This window comes from Crinia signifera, chromosome 1 (assembly GCF_055691185.1).
Source record: "Crinia signifera chromosome 1, ASM5569118v1, whole genome shotgun sequence".
NCBI lineage: Eukaryota > Metazoa > Chordata > Amphibia > Anura > Myobatrachidae > Crinia > Crinia signifera.
In genome coordinates, this window is record NC_139217.1 from 376,190,133 (window position 1) to 376,210,775 (window position 20,643).

A 20,643-nucleotide genomic window follows, 5' to 3' on the forward strand; every position below is an offset into this window, starting at 1 on the left:
AGACTGCATAGATGATCTGAGAAGTGAGATTATCACAGGATTTGGGCAGAATGACAATACAGCAACTGCCAGAGTTGCAGATAGTATATACAAACATACCATGGGTCTGGATGTGAAAGGACCACTGCAAGTAAACCCAGCCCTATGCCTTTGGCCTCCTATAGCTGTAATTGTGCATCTCGGAACAAACTCTTGCACGGACATGCCGACGACACTCCCACAGCATGCCTTTGCGACAGAACTTTTTTGCATTTCATTCTAGTAATCTCGCAGTTGCCGCACCAGTAAAGCCCATCACCTCTCTGCCCCATTACCCTCTGTCCTAATTGCAACTCTATGCTTTGTGCATACACAAAATAAAAAATGATCACGCATGCAAAGTTGATAGCGATTACACAAATACATGAACATCTGCATGGAGTATGATTTAGAATCAGGCCCTAAGGGGTTTTAGAGATGGGCCTTAGAGTAACATGATAAATAACAGGAACTATTGTCTAGTGTTCATTCTAGCACCGCCATCTTTGAAAACCCATGCAGTTCCTCTTCCCTGCCTAAGGTGTCGCTGTCTGCTGTAGTGCTTCTAGCACAGTGTGGTATGTATATCAGCAGAGATATGCAAACCAGACTATGCTAGAAACACTACAGCAGACAGCGACACCCCAGGCAGGGAAGAGGAACTGCATGGGTTTTCAAATATGGCGGGTGCTAGAATGAACACTATATTGTCCCCAAATCAGTCAATTTTATGGCAGATCTACCAGACATGCAATAGCCTTATTCTGTGCAGACTTCACAACATTTGGGTGGATGAGTTTTCTTTTTTTTTTTAATGAGCTGGGTTTCACTGAAAACAGCATGTCACTGCTACATTAGCATACATCACAATAACATGCCAATATCACTGCCACATACGCTCGATCAACAGAATGTCCACAAGTATCATCTTGTTCCAGCAGTGAAAAGGTAGTTGTAATAAGGTGATGCACAGAAGCCAAACCATGTGAGTACTACCATCATGCCCCTACCTGTCCACCCACACACAATTACAACAGAACAATGTGAAGAGATCCTACATTAACCCCTCTATAGCAACAGAGACGGTAAAGCCACAATAATAAGAGAAAAAATAAAAAATAATAATAATAATAATCACAGTATTAATGACAGTTCTCTAATAACCAAGGGCTTAGGAACCAACAATTATCCACATCAGCTCAGCAGTGAATGAATTGTGAAATTATTGATCCAATTTGTAGAAAAAGACGTCACTATACTTTCGGTACAAGACAAGTGGCCGTGAGTACCAGCTTTCAGTTCAAATCTTCGGGCACACTAGCATGCCAGGTGCCAATGATGTATTACAGATTAAAGTGTAAGTTGATTCTATGGGCTCTATTCATGAAGAAATGAAAAGCCCTGTTTCACGGATATTCAAGGAAGGGGTTTATGTGGAGAAATATAAGATGTAGTGCCCGTGATTAGGGTTGGACTCACTTCTCCACACAATATTATGGGGGAAGCGATACAGGGAAGAAGGGTAATGTCATGCTTCCGTTTCCATTATACATTTAGCCATATGGCGATGGTGAAATGAGCTGAAGCATGGGTCTTCAAACTGTGGCCCTCCACATGTTGTGAAACTACAAATCCCAGCATGCATTGCCACAGTTTTAACACTCCCTTATAGCAAAACTGTGGCAAGGCATGCTGGGATTTGTAGTTTCACAAAATCTGGAGGGCCACAGTTTGAAGACCCATGAGCTGAAACATGCTGTACCTGAGTAGTGGGAGAGGAGCAGCGAAGATCACTGCTCCTCCTGCTTCTCCATTTGCTCCGCCCTCTTGTCCAGTGTCGGCCCTGTAACGTGAGCGGATGCTGGAGGGAAAGGCACTCACGGGCCAAACACAGTGTTAAGAAGACTTATTGGACACCCGATATGTCAGAGTTTTTACTGCTTACCAGGATCATGGATGGGATGTTTATTGGAGAACATCACCAAAAAGGTAAATTTCCTAAATGTGTATAAAACATTAATATATATCACATTGTTGTGATATTTCTGGAGTTATTTTACTATGAACAGTATATGAAATAAAGTCTTTATATTACATTTCACTTTGTAACATTCACAAATATAAATGCATGTCTTTAAGCATTGCAGAGAAACAACCACACGTTTGTCTTTATTGTTCAACACATCATTCTCTGCTCATTGTAAAAACCTATGTGCATCTTTATCTAGCTTAAGTCTAAGTTTGTAGAGGCTTTTCCTTTCAATATATTAAATATCACAATTTTTTTTCCCAGTATCCAGATGGCTGACATATGGTCGACATGGTCAAAAGGTTGACACAAGACATATGTCTACATGGCAATGGTACATGAAAGTTTTCATGATCTTTCAAATTTTTGGCACTTTTTTATACTGTACCATCCACGCTGACACTGATTGTGAATGGCAACTTGTGCAGTGGCAGCGAGGCCTCTTTCCTGAAACATGGTGAGTGAAGCTAGACATGTGACTTGATGCACATCCTCAGGTGTCGACACAGACGCCCCAATAAGTGAAACATGTTGAGATTTGTCATGTTGACCTATTGCTTGTGTTAACCGTTTTCCAGTATAAGCTTTGCGCATGGTGACCTTTTGGGGTCAACATAGACATTGTCCCCCACCAACTGTATATGTGAGTGCACATGTGTGTGGGAAGCAACATTTATGTGCAACTGACAGAAACAAACTATCAATATAAATATATTTCCTTTAACTTGTGTACAGGGGGATCCAAAGGACTGACTCAGTCAGCTAAACACAAACAGGAACCACATTCTGACACAGTCATCATGTTATGATTAGCCAAGTCTTATTCGCTCATTTCAGAATTCATGCATTCCACAGGACACATGCTACCCTGGAGAGAACTACACCAAGAACTTGTGCTAGAAGGTTGCTAAACCCAACACTTGTTTACATTTTAAGAGATTTTCATAGAATCCTGACAACCCGGAGTTTCTATAGAGTAGGATATAAAGCAAGTCACTTCGTAATACCTCACATTTGTCTACCATAAAATGTAGCACCGTACTGTACATAGCAAACATCCACAAGGTCTTTTTTTATTTTACTTCTGACAGCATACGGCATTTAAAGTAATTGCTATAGATCATCCACTGCAATTTACTTGCTAAGCAGTGCTAGTATTTTCTGCTGCATTGAAAGCTATTTTTTTCTCAGAAAAAAAAGTCTGCTGATACCAGGAATTACCCATTACTTACTATGAGGACACAGCGATCATGAAAAGATTGGCGAAAAGATAGAACAGAAAAAAAGTTCACACTGCCAATACTGTATATTCGTATTTCGCGCTGACAACAGAAGAGTTTACGTTGTCGGTATTCTTACATCACACCGACAACAGAAGAGAATGTACTTGGTCAGTATTCTTACATCATATGGACAGGAAGACAGCATATGTTATCAGCAGTGGCGTCTGCAGCCCCTGGGCATATTGCGGGGGAGGGGGGACATCACATATATAAACATACATGTTGTCATGTATGCAATATGTGTGCTGGCTTGGCAGCACACTGTGTGTACCAGCCACATTGGATCAACAGAGCTGCGTGTATGACAGGCGCCATACATTACCCAGGACTTGGCATTAGGCTTCACTTCTCCTTCTAAGCTTGCCCCCAGACTCCTGTGAAGTTAGCCAATGGGATTCTGAAAGGGAATAGTAACGCATTATGCTGAGCCCTGGGTGCTGCATGGTGGCTATCATACACACAGAACTGCACTGCTGATTCCTGTTTGAAGCATCAGCTCCCACACTTTGACAGGAACTGGTACAAGTACAGTAAATTAACTCTTGCGGGGGGGGGGGGGGGGAATTGAAGTGTATTTGTGCCCATGTAATCATGGGCATGCAGATAGGTGCGAGTGCGGTGTGTGTACCCATCACTTATCACACCCGCATGTTGAGGATTTAAAGGTAAATTTACTAAATGAGAATAGGCGATGTTGCCAATAGCAATCAATCCGGTCCTGTCTATCATTTTCTATGATGCAATTAAGAAAGAATAGATGGAATTTGATTGCGATGGGCAACATCATCTTTTTTTATTTTTAAAAGCTTTAGTAAATGTACCCCATAGAGGGGCTAAACCAGCGCAAAATATTTGGTGTGCTACCAAAAAGGCAGTTTGGGCACCCAAAAGCCCGACTTTGCGCTTGTTGCTGCTTAGGAGTGTGCAAGCAGAAATAATGGATACCACATGCTTCACGGCCATCAGAACAGATGAATAACTCCCATCCCTAATATCCCCCTACGGTTCAGAGACTTATTGTCCCTGAACAATCAAATCTAAGGCATATCAATTAAATTATAGCAGTCCTTGTGGACATTCCAGGAGACCACAACAGTTCATTAAACGATCTGTGTACTGATAGTTCTCAAAGACATGATCCCATTGGTCTGCATAATGCCTGTATAGAGCCGTTTAAAAGAGCTCCATATAAAATGTAATCTTTCTTCCAGAGAACTACAAAAGCAGCAGTGTTGTATACGAGTTTCCGCTCTGGGTGCGTGTCACTCTGAGATGGGTGACCTGTTCCAGCTTGATATGGATGTGCTCTGGTGAAGTACATGAAGTACACTATACATCCGTTGTCAATGTAAACATGTTGCTGTTTGCAGACTCATATCTAAGACATAAAATCAATCACTGTGGTTTTTGTGAAAGTGAAACTGTTGATTTAGTAACAATCTTACAAGGCATAAATTAGATCATTGAGCAATATTTTCATGCCTCTAAATCATACCGCTTTTTTTAGCTAAAGTTACAGAGGTGTGTGTGATATAGAAGCTATATTAGTCCCTTTACAGCAGCCTTGAAGCCCTCACAATACACACAGTTGTGCCATATACACACTTTCACATCTACTAATGCCATTGATAATTAGGTACAATATTCTGACCCATGACTAACAGAGAAACTATAATTTATAATGACAATAATCATGCTCATTTTTTAATGTAAAATCAAATGAGACTTAAAATATTATTTTCATATCACACACAAATTATAAAAGATAGATAGATAGATAGATAGACATTTAAGCAAAAGCAAAATCACTTTATGAGATTTTCAAAAACAAAATAAAGAACAAATCCTGTAATGAATGGCACTCAGTAACCCGTCAGACACAGCTTTGAATTTATGAATGAATTATGAATGAATTAAAACTGGCTATTCATCATTTGCTTGTGTGTAAAGTGACACTGTTTCCAGATTACATTTCAACAGTTTATTGTATAGTACAGCAAATTCAGTTGTGCTTTACTATATAATATACGGTTATAAAAAAGAAAATAAGAGTGCACAAGAACCTAAAAATGTACCAACACCCAGAAATTCTAATAACACAATAACATATTTAAATCTAATCACAATGTCAGCGACTCTTCATGTATCCGTTTATTTCGAAAAATATCCAACGCATTTCGTCTAACCACTTCATCAGAGGCATGGCAAAAACGGATCTTAAAACTAGATTAGGATATCAAGGAATAGTCTATATCATACAGATATTGACAAATTCATAAACAAATTTAGGGAGTTATTCTGATTCACTTGGAAAGGCACTAATCACTCTCTAATGGACAAAATCATGTGCGCTGCAGATAGGACAGATTTAACCTGTGCAGATAGAGTGAGATTTGGGTGGGGTGGGGGGGCGTACTTCAAACTGAGATCTATACTGCAGTGTAAAAATAAAGCAGCCAGTATTTGCCCTGCACAGAAACAATAAAACACTCAAAATCTAACTCTCTCTGCACATGTTACATCAGCCCCACCTAAAGTGCATATGGTTTTATCCATTAGAGCAGGCCTGGAGGGCCGGTGTGGCCCAGCCCTGCATGCTCTAATGCAGGGCTGGGCCACACCGGCCCTCCAGATGTTAATGAACTACACATCCCAGGATGCTTTGCATTAGTTTTGCTATGTGGGCATGCTGAAACTGATGCAAGGCATGCTGGGATGTGTAGTTCATCAACATCTGGAGGGTCGGTGTTGCCCAGCCCTGCATTAGAGCATGGGTCCTCAAACTGCTGCCCTCCAGATGATGTGAAACTACAAATCCCAGCATGCCTTGCCACAGTTTTGCTATAAGGGAGTGTTAAAACTGTGGCAAGGCATGCTGGGATTTGTAGTTTCACAACATCTGGAGGGCCGCAGTTTGAGGACCCATGCATTAGAGAGTGATTGTGCCTTTCCAAGCGAATCAGAATAACCCCCTAAGTCTGTGAGGCAAGAGAACCAGGACTAGATCTATAGTAGTCACAAAATTTTTTCCCTTCTTTCATTTGGGGCACCAATCACAATGGATAAACCACAGTCACAATGAGATGTAGCCTTCTCATCCACAAACTGAGTCTCTCTGCTGGGTGGTACTACCTTTTTAGGTTCTAGCGCACTCTACTAATTCTACTAATTTTATTTTGTACTTTCCCCTGTCCCTCACTAACAGGAGGGGCACACTAGAGGTGCTGCTCTCTGGTCTCCAATTAATTAGCGCATTGCGGAGACCATACTCTTGTCTCTCTATCTCTCTCTCTCAATCGCTCTATATATACACACACACATATAATACACACCATCATCAGCGTACGTTTTAATTAATTTGAAAAAGAGAGACTTTTAATAAAGAAAGAACATTTTCTATATGGACTTCTGTGTTTACCATCATTTGAGATACCAATAGAGGTGTCCTAAGGACTCATAAGCATTTAAGACGCCACCCAATAATTGTCTGTATCTACTCTGTAGTCTTCATTTGCCATTTGTGGGTAAGGCCTCCCAATACAATACCTACTAATATGCATACTCTTTTAAACTAAGCATGATCAATGGGTCTGATAGATATAGATATATATATATCCCGTGTAATCTGCGCTCTCACTCCATAATTTAGCACCGGGCTGCCCTGTCGGGCATACAGACACCCAAACAGGCCGTCACTATACAGATTCCTTTCACAGTTTTCATAAATACCCACACATGCTGCTGGCGGTACTTTTTATCATTTTATTAAGTTTTAAACAAAAAGTTATTATGTACTTTAAACACTTCAATAAAAAAATGTAATTAGCTATACATATATAGCTAGGGTAGAGTTTTATCAAATATAGATATTTGGGCTGGACAGACCTTTTTATTACATTAATATGCCCCATAACTGTTCTCCATATGTACGCTGTTTCAGAATATCAATAACCAAGTTTATATTCTGAGCAACAAAATCACAGATAAGAGGAGTGATCCAAACCCCAAGCTATTTAAATCAAATCGTCCATTCCAACAGGCAATTGGGGTTAGAGATTGAAGGGAGATTCCCAGAAAGAGGAAAAATGCTGGATTTATTTCAGTTTATATGAAGTCCAGAATACATCCCAAATTGATCAATAATCTGCAACAGATGAGGTAGTGAGTTTAGTTTATTTAAGGAATAATAGCATGTTGTCTGCATATAAGGTGGCGGTGTCTACAGTATCCCAACTTTCAGCCTCTCGGTCAAAGGACACATTCTTAAATAACTAGCCAAGGGATCAATAGCCAGGGCCAATAAGGTTGGAGAAAGTGGGCATCCCTGTCTAGTACCCCTAACCAATAAAAAGACAGAGACATGACCATTAATAGAAACACGGGCCGCTGGAAACGTATAGAGCAATTGAACCCACTGTAAAAATCTTGGTCCAAAAGCAAATTTGGCAATCACTTTCCAAAGAAAACAGCACTCCACCGAATTGAAAGCGTTGGCGGCGTCTAATGACACCACTACTGCCTCCGATCCTGGTCTGTCACCCCTCTGTAGATGGTAAAAATATCTTCGCAGGTTTTGAGTAGTATGTCTACCTGGCATAAAGCTAGGCTGGTCTTCATGTATAATGGATGTAATGACTAAATTTAACCGTGTGGCAAGGACTTTAGCCAGGATTTTTACATCAGTTGACAGCAAAGATATGGGGCGATTTGAATTGGGGGAGGTAGGGTCATTGCCAGGCTCTAAAATAAACTATTACAATAGCCTCAGCCATAAAAGGGGGTCCTGTCACACACAGAGCCCCTGTCTCCTCCTGACAGCCCTGCAGCCAGTCCAGATCTTCACCCCCCACGATCTTCTGACTCATGATCTACAGAAGATGGATGCCTATTTTATAGGTGAGAGGTGGCAGTTGTAGTGTGTGTTAAACTATGTATGTGTATTGTGTGTGTGTGTGTGTGTGTGTGTGTATGTATGTAGGGCTATGTTTCTGTGCATTTGTTGCTATGTGTGCATATATGGGCTGTACACATGTGGCTGTGTGTTTACTGAGGTGTGTGGATGTGTAAACATGTGTGTGTGTGTGTGTGTGGTTGTATGTTGCTGTGTGTATACATGTGGGTGTATGTGCATATGTAGCTGTGTTTATACATGTGCTTGTGTGTGTATGTGGCAGTGTATAATTGTGGGTTTATGTGCATATGCACTGTAGCTACTGTCTGTGTATACATGTGGTGTATGTGCCAGTGTGTATACATGTATACACTATGTATGTGACTGTGTATATATGTGTGTTTCTATTAGGGTGACCAACTCATCCCTTTAATCCGGGACACATATTACACAGGTTCTGTGGCAGTTTAAAACCAGGTGAAATGGAGTACTGAGGTGTGGCAGTTTAAAACCAGGTGAAAGCCAGCCACAGAACCTGTGTAATTAATATGTGTCCCGGATTAAAGAGAGGAGTTGGTCACCCTAGTTTCTATGTGGCTGTGTGTATATGTGTCTGTGCATGTGCCTCTGTGGGTGTGGCTAACCAATAGTCTTAAGAAAGCAGGGGGGGGGGGGGGGGGGCAACATCACACTTTTGCTTCTGGGCATCTGTTATAAACTTACGCCACTGTGCTGCTGTATGTGAGGTTTCACAGTAATGGATGTCCCTGCAGCCGGGGACCCGGGTGTCGACCCCGCAGGGTGGAAATCTGTCCCTGCAGCAGCTCCCGCTGTACAGGCTTGACAGGGGCAAATTGCCAGTCTGTTGAAGAAAGCTAATTAAAAAAAAATAAGTGTAAATTAAAGAAATAGAGAAAGAAAGTAAAACAAATTCTGGAGCTCCAGAGTAGAGGCCCATACACACCAGGAGATTTTCTTTTCAAAAGACTGCCAAAATCTCTGCTAGATATAGCGGTCACCAAAGTAATTCATACACCCTGAGCTATTTCCCCAAAGAGCAAGAGATTTTCAGGAGGCGAAAGACTTTGCTGAGAATCTATTATTATGAAGGCTATTTACGTAATGGGAGGGGTTTGAATTCCAAGGGCAGAGGGGGGCGGTAACATGTACATTGCTGGCCATATGTTACCACCTCATACTGTATTAATAAACATTGGAGGCCAGTGGTGCAAATGTATTTATTGCTGGCCTGTGCCAGCAATTTATATATTGTGGACAGTCATTGGTGATATTTTTATACTTTGAACAGTTCTCAAATTGGTGGCAGTGGCTACCCTGGCTACTTAAAAATATGCATTTTATAATTGCGGGAGAGCTGCAGCAGGCAGACAAATGGGCTGTTTGGCTTCTCCTCCCTGCTCCGTGCAGCATGACAATATGGAACAGGAAGAGGGATAAGGGGATAGATGGCGGTAATGTATGCTTCGTGTGGAGCAGGGTGACGGTAGTATGCTCCATCTGGAGCAGAGCAAGGGAGAAGGGGGAGGAAATGTGGCGGTCTGCTGGGCTGAAAGTGGCTAATCTTTCAGCCCGGTGACCATGGCGACGTACACACACACACACACACACACACACACACACACACACAGTGATGATGGATGAAAAACCATCCATCATAGCTAGACATGCTGGTAAAACCAGCCAATGTGGGACTTTGCTAGTCATGATGCAAGAGCGCTCATCTCGCTAGTCGCCCATTGCTGGGGCATACACACTAGGAGATTTTCAGCTGAAAATTGCCAAAAATGTCCAAAATTAGCTACCTTCAGCTGAAAATGTATGTATGAGCCTTAAGTGTCCAGCTCTCCTGGGCACATATCTAAAACTAGTCTGGTGGAGGGCCATAGCAGAAGAGGAGGCAGTCACATACATTGAAATTTAAAGTGCCCAGCTCTACTGATCACTCGTCTATATCCCACTGTATATGGCTCTCCTGCATTCCCTATGCATGAAAGAGAAAGTAGGTGTTATTACTTCACAACATATATCCAGGTGAAATCATAACAAATCTAGCATATGAAGTGAATGTGAACTATCCGGGCCAGGTTTTAGAGCAGCAGCAGCAGCAGGATGATTAGATCCAGTCCAGCTTTTCCCAAAGAGGTGATCAAGGTTTGGCTGATTATCAGCACCTGTGACTCTCTTAAATTAGTTTCCAGGGCAGAGGGTAATGGCTCCTGATGGTGGAATAGCTTCCCAGGTAACAGGCTGGGGGTGCAGGCTAAGGTAGGGCCATTGGAGGGTGTGAAGGGTTTGGTGAACTGTGCTGCGGACACCTGTATGCTGCTGTACTGTAACCTCGAGAACATACTGGAATGCTGTTGCCTGCTACAAATAAAGACTCAAACACCATCTTTGTCCAGTGTATGCAATTCCTTGTCACAGTTGGCGCCCTACATGGGGCACACGTCAGCTGGAATCTTCACACAGCAGAAAACTCTGGATAAGACAGCTAGCTACCTGTATTTAAAACTGGAAAATATGTGGGTTCTTTTTATTTTTGTGTTACACACTGTGCAGCTGGCAAAAAATACTTGGAGGGTTATTATAGGGTTATATATATCTATATATTAATATATTCTGACATAAATCTACGGTCAACTATATTGTGATTAGGACCACTGATGATATCTACAGTCAACTTTATATTGGTAAAGGTTATTTAAAGACCCTTTTGATCCTTGATTTTATTTCCCAATGATGGAACCTTTTAATATGGGACCACTGTGAAGTTTTATAAATGTACTTTAAACTCTGATGAATTCCTAATGGATTAAATGCATAGGGTTATTCTGTATGTTGAACAAGATCAGCTATATGTACAATATTTCGAGAGAACATTGATTACCTAAATGCCTTTATGGTCATGTAGAATGACAGTGGAGCTGCAATGCTGCTACCGTTTTATGCATACAAGATCACAGTCGCATATTGAGACAACTCCCCAAGAACAGTCACCAGCATTTTTGCAGACATTTCCGGTTATCTTCCCAAATGGTTTCTTTACGTCAATCACTCTGTAACGGATTTCTCACTGTGAGCAGCATTGTAAAGTTGTGACCATGATGCATGTGCAACTTACCAATAATAATTTTTCAGCTGCGATCACATCTTAAGCTGGACCCGTGTGCAACTGAGCCTAAATCTGTGTAAAAAAGGGCTCCAATGCAATTGGCCACGGCTTTGCTACACAGTATGCGCCTCTGTATTTCATCTCTGACCTTGGGCCCGATTCAGACCTGATTGTTTGGCCGCGAATCTATGGAGCCCAGTGATCAGGTAAATGTCAACCCGCACATGCAAATTCCCACCCATGTGCACAGCTGCAAATTTGTTTCACCCCCAAACAGCTGCAGAGTGTCAATCTCGCCTTTCTGCGCACAACTCGCATATGTGCACAGTGTATCGTGCACATGCGCGTTCGCTTGAATTGTCAGGGCTGCCAATTCGCAGCCATACGTTCTGGTCTGTATCATATGTAAAACCAATTAAAGTTGCAGACTAGCATTTCTGGTACACTGTGAGCAGATTTTTGCTGTGTCTTAGATGTGACTAATGCTGTGTACACACAGTGAGATTTGACATTAGATTTGAACAATATAGTCAAAATCGCATGCAGATCGCACAGGTTTTTTACCTTGCGATCCCGATGCGCACTCCCGTGACAGCACAAATTGAAACCCACATAGACAGGGCAGCAATGACTATATAGTGCAAATCTAATGCAGATTGTATGAATTGTATGTAAATAGTACAGAGTTAGCAAAGATTGCACAGCACTAATCTTAAATCCAATAGCAAGGGAATCTCACTGTGTTTACAGACCATACACACTTGTACAATCTGCATAAGATCCAGATGAGATTTTGACTATATTAATCGCATGCAGATCACATACAGATCACACAGGTTTTTTACCTTTCGATCCAGATGTGCGCTCCCGTGGCAGCACAAATCGAAATCCAGACAGGGCAGCAATGACTATGTAGTCCAAATCGCATGCATGTCGGGTGGCTTGCCGTGCAATTCGATCCAAGACTAATTTACCATGTGTACACACCATTTGATGCATGATTTAAACAAATATATGGTATGTTACTTCTCTCAATGAAGCCGGGCGTCTCTTGCCATATGGCATAGGACAAGTCTGTACACACCAACAGGCCCAGATTTACCTGTCTTGTCCCACTAGTCTCTGAATGCCCCTCACTTTCTACAGACATGGATTAGTGGCCTATTTCTACAGTTAACCCAGTTCCTGATAGTAAAATACAAAAGATCTCCATTGTAATAAAAACTATTGGTTAACTATAACACACACACACACACACACACACACATATATATATGGAGCAGACTCTTGTTTCGCGCCACCAATTTGTTGGCTATTGGATCTAGGCTGACGGACTTACAAGATCCCCTGTTGGATGGGGATAAAAAGGAATGTGGGTAGCAGTTGTAAGTTGGCGCCCCTGTATAGACCTTAAGTTATTGGGTCTCTGTGGGCCTTCGACAAGGTTCAAAACAAATAAGAATAAAAGTAAAGTCCAAAATTTATAAACATTTATTTAGAAGTCTCTTTTCCACAAGACAGTGGTGGATATTCCAGACCATAAAAAGTTCAGTGGTGCATTTCAAGTTAGCAAACTGATGTTCTCAACGCGTTTCGTCCCTTAAGGGACTTCATCAGGGGTTCGCAAATAATGTTGACCAATTTCCACGACTTTCGAAAACGGAATATATCACCAACCAGGTATTGCGACACAATATGATCTTTTATAGACTTTGAGGTGCGTTGTGGTTCTGGGACCTTTTCTGTCAGATATTCAGATCAAAATCTGGGATTTTTGTTTTAGAAGTTATGACCGCATGCAGTGAAACAGATAGCTCTGGACTTGTGGGGTTTGAGGATTACTCCAAAGAAAGATCCTGTGTTACAGTAGGTCTATTCCGATGGTGGGGATGTTTTAATTAAATATCACCACTCTTCCCATGTATATTTAAGGGCAAAGGGTACCCCTCACAATATCATGCACTGTTTAGATTGTGGTTCCCTCTGTCTGTTGCATCCATCTCTTTTTGAGGCCAACCGATACAAATTCTAGGACAGGAGCAACCAGTACAGAGTTGTAGACAGATCAAACAGTTTTGGTTTTCACCTTTTAGAGATGTGAGCCAGTCCTAGAATTTCCCTCTGAACCTCACACTGGCTCACATCTCTAAAAGGTGAAAACCAAAACTGTTTGATCTGTCTACAACTCTGTACTGGTTGCTCCTGTCCTAAAATTTGTATCGGTTGGCCTCAAAAAGAGATGGATGCAACAGACAGAGGGAACCACAATCTAAACAGTGCATGATATCGTGAGGGGTACCCTTTGCCCTTAAATATACACGGGAAGAGTGGTGATATTTAATTAAAACATCCCCACCATCGGGATAGACCTAACACAGGATCTTTCTTTAGAGTAATCCTCAAACCCCACAAGTCCAGAGTTATCTGTTTCACTGCATGCGGTCATAACTTCTAAAACAAAAATCCCAGATTTTGATCTGAATATCTGACAGAAAAGGTCCCAGAACCACAACGCACCTCAAAGTCTATAAAAGATCATATTGTGTCGCAATAGCTGGTTGGTGATATATTCCGTTTTTGAAAGTCGTGGAAATTGGTCAACATTATTTGCGAACCCCTGATGAAGTCCCTTAAGGGACGAAACGCGTTGGGAACATCAGTTTGCAAACTTGAAATACTTGAAATGCACCACTGAACTTTTTATGGTCTGGAATATCCACTACTGTCTTGCGGAAAAAGAGACTTTTAAATAAATGTTTATAAATTTTGGACTTTACTTTTATTCTAATTTGTTTTGAATCTTGTCGAAGGCCCACAGAGACCCAATAACTTAAGGTCTATACAGGGGCGCCAACTTACAATTGCGACATTATATATATATATATATTTTTTATTTATCTATTAAAATAAAAGCTTTATACGAAAAGCAGCATCATGGAGTCACCACACTTCTATTACTTCTATGCATTCAAAAGTAAACCCTGACCAGGTTACCCCCCTCTCCTATCTTGTCGCCATAGGTCCGGCCCTACACTGTGCTAGGAAATGTTTCCTTTCCTTTCTAGCAATGTACTCACATTCCAGGCATAACACTAAGGCCACCAGTGCTCCCTGTATCCCACTCCGCCTGGTAGTTGCAGAAGTGAATGCTCTTAACCTATTCATTGCCAAATACAACCAAAACCACCAATGTGGAGCTTTTGCAGAGAAAATATTAAAAAACCTATATATTATTTAGCACACTCAAACAAGTTATTATTATCACACAAATAACCTGCTTACAATTTGCTATCTGTGGAAAGGTTAGCTATCTGCAGATAGTTTTGTTGTACAGTACAGCTGTCCTGCAAGCCTTGATACCCAAGTGGATAGTTTTGTTTTTGGGATAGCTGCCTTAGGAGCCCGTTTATTAAGGGTCGCATTGTGGGTGGAATATTACTGGCAGGATCGCATTGTAATATACAATACTATTGCGAGGTGTATCATCCAACACGTGCAATGAGAGGGATCTGAAAGGAGCCTGCCCCTGCAATTATGGTGGCCAATCCCCGGATCAGGATCGGCGGGATCCCGGGATTTGGCCCCCAAAACGCCAGGGTTTCCAATCCTGGGATTTTGGGATTAGACTGCGCATGCGCAGTCTAATTCCAGGCAGCGTTTGAGCATCGCTCAGACGCTATCTAGCTTCTCCTATACCCGGCTTCTCCCATACACGGCGTGCGGCCTGCACAGCGTAACGAGGTCAGAGGTCACGCTGCGCAGGGCACAGCCGACTTCAACCATCCGCCCAGCCAGCTTTCCAGGCTCCCGGCCACCCAGCCTACAAACCCGGCGGCAACCCAGCCAGCAGCCCTCCCTCACGCCCACTCAGCATACCTGGCTCCAAGCTGCCGGCCACCCACTCAGCAACCTCCGCAAATGTAAGTAAATAGAGGGCATTTTTTATTATTAGGGATGCCAATGGGAATCCCGGGATTGAGCATTTTTCAATCCCAAATCCCGGGATTGAAAAAATGCCCCGGGATTGGCATCCCTACCTGCAATGCAATCAACTGGGTGCCGGGGGGGGTGGGGGGTGTCTGTGCATGCACGATTAGCCCTGACTCCCCACCAACACGTAGTGCCCATTGTAGCCCATAGGCTACAATGGGTTACTGCCATCTCAGAATGGCATTAGCTCAGGGACCTGAAGCGATGCTGCCCGTTGATACCTCAGCCCGTTTCGCATCCCTCCTAGGACACCCCCCCCCCCCCCTGCAGTCAATATTTGCGAATAACCCTGATTTAGCTGCAAATATTAAATAAGTGGGCCCCTTAGTGATAAAGTTTCTTAATCTTTAAGAAACGGCAAACATGGGCACCTTGACAAAACCAAATTGTGAGTTGTCCAAAATAAACACAGTTTCACAACTTTATTTGTTAAGGCTGGGCTTATTTTTAACCTCTCACACTTTGGTTAGTGTTCATTCTAGCAACCTGTGTCTTACAAAACCTAGGATGTCGCTCTCTGGTACAGTCCACCTGTGTTAGAAGCACCACAGCAGACAGCAAAGCCCCGGGCATGAAACTGCACAGGTTTTGAAAGATGCAGGGTTCTGGTTATGTTATTTGGAGGGGAGGTGTAAGAGGTTGTTGTATCTCACAATTCCCATACTGTTCCTTGACTGATTCTACACCAAAACAGTTTAACTTACTCCCTGCTTAGTCCTTCCACATACAACACCCAGAGTTCTCTATATAATATTTACTACAAAATGGGATTATAAAATACGTATTAATAATAAATACAGAAATATAACCAATTTCACATACAAATTAGTTTGTTCACATATGGATATTCTGTTAGTTCTATTGCAGCATTAGATATACTATCCATCCAAGTGTATTCCCACTAATACCCCTTTCACACCGCACATTGGACCCTGGTAATTGCCAGGCTGGTGATGTGTGGACCTGGGTCGAGGTGTTGTGTGAAAGCACCAAAGCCTTATAACCCGGGTCGACCAATCCGGCAGAATGACCCGGGTTAAAAAAAGGGTTAAACCTGGGTCTGTATAATGGGCGACCCGGTTTTAATGTGAAAGCGCAGGACCTCGTATCGAGATAGTGGGTCCGAGCCGGCATTGTGATGTGAAAGGAGTATACAAAAAAATGACTACTGCTTTAATCATATGCCAAGTGTTTATTCTGTGTAAACAGAAGTGAGCAGCAGGGGTATCACAAACCGCCATGCCAGTGATGGCTAACCTGGACACTCCAGCTGTTGTTGTACTACACATCCCAGCATGCCCTGCATCAGTTTTAGCATGGCCAAATAGCACAGCTGTAGCAGATCATGCTTGGATGTGTAGTTCAACAGCAGCTTGAGTGTCAGGGTTAGCCGTCACTGTGCTAAGCACTGGTGACCTGGACACACTCACAATAGTACATATTTCAGGTATGTTAGTTCAGTGGACAGTCTGTGTGGAATATGTTCTCCATAGGCATCAATAATTGCCAAGATAGCAGAGGTTCATTCAGGATTCACCATGCACAGTGCTTACGCTCAAACACTGTTTTTGTGTGGGATGGGATTTCACTAGGGCAGGGGTTCCCAATCTTTTTTGAATCAGGGCACCCTAGAGTTTCAGAACTTTTTTTCACGGCACCCCTAGGCCAAACAAAATTTAATTAGATTGGGTATATATTCGATTCTTAGGGTGATTTATGTGGTAAAGGGCAGGATTTGCTTCTGTTTGTACACATTTTATGATTGGCAGGCACCAGCACTGGTTTTGCTCATAAATAACTAACCATTAATAATTTGAGTTAGTCCTGGACCCCCAACCCAAGGCACCCCTGCATGTGTCCCGAGGCACCCCAGGGAGCCACGGCACACAGTTTGGGAACCTCTGCACTAGGGTGTATTCGTTTTATATTATTTTTCCATTAAATAAAATAAGCCTGCAAAACCGTGCATGGGCTTTTTTTTATTAAAACATACAAATATGTTGTTGTCAGCAAAGTATCCCTTTGCCAAATGGGGCATTGGGTACCATGGTAGGAAGGTTCAGGGGAAATCCCTCCAAGATGATTGATGGCATGTCTGTGTTACTGGCTTCCTTACATTAATGATACCATCAAACTTAAAAGAAACCATTTTACGTGTGTGCATCCTGTTACAATTCAGTTATGTTTGCTGTTTAAGCTACCCCAGCTTCCTTCCATGCACCGAACAAATCCTTTAAACAGCTCAGATTATAAAGTTACACGGTGCTGTGTTTCATAGCCTGTCACATAAAACATTGGCATGAAGAGAATTTCTACATATGGATGCAATGCTACCGATTCTGCATGTTCCCTGCGAACATCACCGCTGCTTGCGACTAACTTTAGAATAATATATATATATATATATATATATATATATTTGTGGGATGAGCCGGCACTCCAAGTGGGGATGATGCAAAAATAGCTGACCTGGTGCCCTCCAGCATGGACATGCAGTCCTGGTATAGGGGTAGGAATCAAGCGGCACTCTCGGATTTAGCTTAATTGCTGCCTTGTAGCCGGAAGCTGCTGCACAGCAGGGACCCACAGGAGGGTCCCTGCTGTGCAGCAGCTTCCGGCTACAAGGCAGCAATTAAGCTAAATCCGAGAGTGCCGCTTGATTCCTACCCCTATATATATATATATATATATATATATATATATATATATATATATATATATATAAACAATGGGAGCCAAAAACAACTCATTATGGTACAGTGGAGCTATAGAGGAGACAGCTAAGAAAAACCAGCTATGTGCAATATCGAGGTTTCCCCAGACAAGATATGCAACATACTCAGCAGCAATTCCTAAATGAAAGCTTGCATTGCTATAGCAGTGAGAGGCCATGTATGTTCCTACTCATCCTGCTTGGTATGGAACAGTAAGTGAAGGCCAGCATGCATGCAGCCTGCGCTACTTCCGGGGGACTAATATGTTACCGTCTCTCTACTTCCAAAGCAACATAGTACATACTAAAAACATGACATCGCCTTTATACATCCGGACATATTACCATGCGCTTCCTGACATGTGCTATTGTCTGCCTTTATCACAATAAACATCCCCCAACCAGCCGGGGACCTGCAATAACTGTCTGCAAAGTGTCACTAGTGTACATGTGCCGAGCGCTCTCTGCAGGGACAGGACACCAGCAATGCTCACCCTGCCCCACGGCCCACGCTGTGCCAGGCTATAGCAATGTGGTGTGCAGCCTTGCAGGCACAGGGCACCCGCCTATGCACTCCGTCATGACAGCTACTGTATGTTACGGCCATGGTATCTCACAGTGACATGCGGCGGCGGCGGCTGCTGCTGGGAGGAGGCTGCACATACAGTAGCAACATGGACACCAGTGCAGGGGGCAATATGGACAAGCTACTGGCCAAGGCAGGGCCAAATGACACATAACCACCAGAAGCTGAGCCATGTGCCCCCCTGTACACTGCGCACCCTAGTGGCAGGGGAAGTAAAGCGCTTTACCTGCAGGAGAGGTCTTCCCGTGTCGGTTCCCCCATGGTGTCTCAGGCCATAACGTGCACAGGACGCCCGGCAGCCCCTCTATGTCTGTGCACGGAGAGCTACGGACGTAGGAGTGCTAGAAGCTCATCTCCTCCTCCCCGGCAGGCTGCGTCGCGGGAGGCGGTGTGAGACGAGGTGACAGCTGCAGGAGGAGACCCCGGGACAGACGTCAGAAGCCTGGAGGAGATCCCGGGGAGAGGATCAGGGAGCTGTCGGCGTTAGATCCCGGCGCGGCTGCGGCTGGCCCATGCTGTGTTATTATGTAAATGCTGCAGGATGTGGGCTCCGCTCTATCTGTCCTGTACTGTCCTCTGCGTGTGTGTGGCAGCGGCGTGCAGCGGGGATCACTGGTGACAGCCACGTCCCTGTCACATGGCAGCCAGCCACTATCACACCGACATGCACCACTAGTCCCAGCGGCCCGGGATCTGTCTGTGTCCCGTCAGCAGCAGCAGCGTCACACAGGAATAATGCGCTTAGTACATCTCCTGCTGCAAGGCGCGATCCTGCTCTGCTGAGGGACGTGTGACCCCCTGTGAAACAGACGTTGGCTCAGTAACGTCACACGGACTGATCAGTGCATGTACTGTAAATGGATCATTGCAGATGAGTTGGAACTTAGGATCTTCCTGAGCCTAGCTATAATCGGTGCAAAACCGAAAGTGGGCTCGTCCCTCTCTACTCTCTCTGTGGCCGTGATAAGGAGGAGCAACAGCACAGGAGTCCTTGCTATATTCTCCTCCCATCTGCCCTACACAGGCACACACCTCTCACTAGCTGTATCCATGTGCCTGCTGCAGGGATTAAAGTGGGGGTTAAGTGGACGGGACGGGGTGGAAGTTGGAACTGAGGGGGTGATTCAGGTTGGTGTGCTCTTTGTGCATTTGGTCCAGGGGCTGATGTTTTGGGTCTGCACATGCGTATGGGCAAAAATACGCATGTGCTGACCCAATGTACGAATGCCGAGTCGGGGTTTGTTGGGGGCAGTCAGGGGGCGTGCCCAGAAAAACACTGAGTGAAGGCAGGCGTGTTGAAGTGGCTGACGTCAGTGCCCACCCCGAATTCGGCCACGTTCGTGGCAAAAAAAATAACAGTTGTAACTGACTTTTATTTGCGAGCCCGCAAGGGGCTTTGTTGCGCTCACCATGCTGTTTGGGTCCGGCCAGTCGGGATCCCGACTGTCGGACCCCTATACCACGCCCCAGTGGGCTACAGCCACCTCAGAATGGTGGAAGCCCTGGCAGCTGATGCGCTGCTGCATGATATTGATACTTTGGGCATTATCGCATCTCTCTTAGAAACCTAGGAGGGATTGCAGAAGGGATCAGAGATTCCTGCTGTGTTCCCACCATGATACATTCGGGGGGTAATTAATATTTGCAGCTAACCCCCGAAAACTTTGGCTATATTGTTCATAGATGATATTGCCTAATGTCTACTAAGCTTTAAATACTCAGAATGTATACATTATTTATCAGGTTTTATACCCAATAAACAACAAATGAATATTTAGCAAACTTTAACAAGGCGAAAATAAGCTAGCATATGACATTGTGACGCTTTTTGGCCTCTAGCGTAATTTAACCCTTTGAGTGCCAACATCTTTGTGAGAGATGTACAAAATATGAGTGTCAACATCTCTGTATGTCAATAGTTGAACTTCATATGGGTGACATGCAAAAGGTTGACAGGGTCAAATTGAATAATCGGTACTCTTTACCTAGAACGGCGCCCA

The 20,643-nt window shown here is 43.4% G+C and overlaps 1 protein-coding gene across 1 annotated transcript in view; it reads right to left on the reverse strand.

Annotated features, from left to right (window-relative positions):
- SH2B3 (SH2B adaptor protein 3) overlaps nucleotides 1–19,584 on the reverse strand; it is a 151,444-nt gene extending 131,860 nt beyond the window's left edge. Inside the window, exon 1 of the mRNA XM_083151417.1 lies at nucleotides 18,870–19,584. The gene's annotated coding sequence lies outside the window, so the exon portion shown is untranslated. The remainder of the gene's footprint in view (nucleotides 1–18,869) is intronic.
- Nucleotides 19,585–20,643: the final 1,059 nt, after the last annotated feature.